The following is a 2,928-nucleotide window of genomic DNA, read 5'->3' as shown; positions in this document are numbered from 1 at the left end:
TTATTCCATAGTCCATCGAATCTTTACCCAAAACTTGAAAACTTCACAACACAAAACTTAATAGAAAATCTCATGAGCTCCGTTAGCAAAAGAAAACAAAACACCACTTCAAGGTACTGTAATGAACTCACTATTTATATGTATTGGTGTTAAATCTACTGAATTCCAACTTCTCTATGGTTTATAAACTATTTTACTAGCCATAGATTCATCAAAATAAGCAAACAACACACGAAAAACAGAATCCGTCAAAAACAGAACAGTCTATAGTAATCTGTAACTAACGCAAACTTCTGGAACTCGAACAATTCTACCAAAATAGGAAGACCTAGATAATTTGACTATTGATCTCCTGCAATTGGAATCAGTATTATATCACGTTTTGGTGATTTTAAACAATTGTTTTCGTGAACAGAAAGTTTCTGGAATTTTCAGCAAGATCAAATAACTATCATCCAAGAAGATCCTATAGGTCTTACTTGGCACGAACACTAATTAAAACATAAAACTACATCTAACAGAGGCTAGATCAAATATTTATTGCAAACAGAACTAAAAAGAAAGAACAAAAAATAAAAATTGGGTTGCCTCCCAACAAGCGCTAACGTTTAACGCCCCTAGCTAGGCATGATGATTTCAATGATGCTCGCATAAAAGATAAGAATTGAAACATAAAGAGAGCATCATGAAGCATATAACTAGCAAACTTAAGTATAACCCACTTCCTATGCATAGGGATTTTGTGAGCAAACAACTTATGGGAACAATAATCAACTAGCATAGGAAGGCAAAACAAGCATAACTTCAAAACTTTAAGCACATAGAGAGGAAACTTGATATTATTGCAATTCATACAAGTATATATTCCTCCCTCATAATAATTTTCAGTAGCATCATGAATGAATTCAACAATATAACCATCACCTAAAGCATTCTTTTCATGATCTACAAGCATAGAAAATTTACTACTCTCACATAAGCAAAATTCTTCTCATTCGGAATAGTTAGAGTATCATAAGAAACCCGAATACTATATATTGTTTCCACATTAAAAGAGTAATGTTCAGCAAAAGGGTAATCATAATCATGACAAGTTTTATAAATATAATCATCACTACTTTTTATAGCATAAGTTTCATCACAATAATCATCATAAGTAGCAACTTTGTTCTCATCATAATCGATTGAAACCTCTTCCAAGATAGTGGACTCATCACGAAATAAATTCATGACCTCTCCAAATCCACTTTCATAAATATTATAAGATTCAACATCCTCCAAAATAGTGGGATCATTACTTCCTAAAGTTGACACTCTTCCAAACCCACTTTCATCAATATAATCATCATAGGTAGAAGGCATGCTATCATCATAACAACTTTACATATCAAAACTTGGGAGGCTAAAAATATCATCTTCATTAAACATAGCATGCCCAAGCTTGGGAAAAACATTAATTTCAGCAAATATATTCTCAAATGTGTCATCCTCATCAAACATAGCATCCCCAAGCTTGGGCCTTTTCATATCATAAGCATAATCACTCTCATTATTAATAGTATGGATAGCACCAATAGTACAGCAATTATCATCATCACAATGAGTAGTAGGAGCAACATCATTTGGGAGGGATACCTTTTTACCTCTGCTTCTCTGTTTTTCTTTTTCTTCTTCATTTCATGTGCGGGTTTATCCCTCGTTTTTGAGCTCCTTATTGATGAGATTGGTTGAATAGAAGGCTCCTCCTCCTTACCTGATTCGTCATAAGAAATGATAGGAGAATATTGGGAAGTCTCTTCCCTTTCATTAGTATTCTCTTCATCCTCTATTTGTTTTCTTTTCTTTATGTAATTGGCAATATAAGGATTTTCAATGCAATTCACCGCACAATGCATATAAATTTCTTCTAGATCAATATCGAGGAATTTCTCAAGGTTATATTCTGGAATAAACTTAGTTTGACGTTTCAATTCGTCATAACCCAAAAGCAGACTAAGTTCATTATGATGTGCAAGAGAAATTATGTCAACACAATTTTTGGACATGATTCGATCATGAAACAATTTAAATTTTCACAAGTATGGCTAAGATATTTTAAATTTTCAGCACTAACATTTAGCCTTTCTTGCAACCCATTAGTCTCTAAGTACTTGTGCATCTTACAAAATCTATCTTCCCTTTTTGGTATGTATTTGCAAACTCTATGCACTCCGCAAAAATCGACATGCTTATAAGAGATATTTTCATCATGACTGGTGCAATCATCATTAGTACAATGGATATTCAAGGAGTTCATACTAACAACATTGCAATCATGCTCATCATTCAAAGATTTAGTGCCAAACATTTTAATGCATTCTTCTTCTAACACTTTGGCACAATTTTTCTTTCCTTCATACTCATGAAAGATATTAAAAAGATGAAGCGTATGAGGCAAACTCAATTCCATTTTATTGTAGTTTTCTTTTATAAACTAAACTAGTGATAAAATAAGAAACTAAAAGATTTGATTGCAAGATCTAAATATATACCTTCAAGCACGCACCTCCCCGGCAACGGTGCCAGAAAAGAGCTTGATGTCTACTACGCAACCTTCTTCTGGTAGACGTTGTTCGCCCTCCAAGTGCAGAGGTTTGTAGGACAGTAGCAAATTTCCCTCAAGTGGATGACCTAAGGTTTATCAGTCCGTGGGAGACATAGGTTGAAGATGGTCTCTCTCAAGCAACCCTGCAACCAAATAACAAAGAGTCTCTTGTGTCCCCAACACACCCAATACAATGGTAAATTGTATAGGTGCACTAGTTCGGCGAAGAGATGGTGATACAACTGCAATATGGATGATAGATATAGGTTTTTGTAATCTGAAAATCTAAAAACAACGAGGTAACTAATGATAAAAGTGAGCACAAACGGTATTGCAATGCTAGG

This window comes from Triticum aestivum, chromosome 5D (assembly GCF_018294505.1).
Source record: "Triticum aestivum cultivar Chinese Spring chromosome 5D, IWGSC CS RefSeq v2.1, whole genome shotgun sequence".
Classification (NCBI taxonomy): Eukaryota; Viridiplantae; Streptophyta; class Magnoliopsida; order Poales; family Poaceae; genus Triticum; species Triticum aestivum.
The sequence above is the reverse complement of the archived record's forward strand: the minus strand, read 5'-3'. Positions refer to the sequence as shown.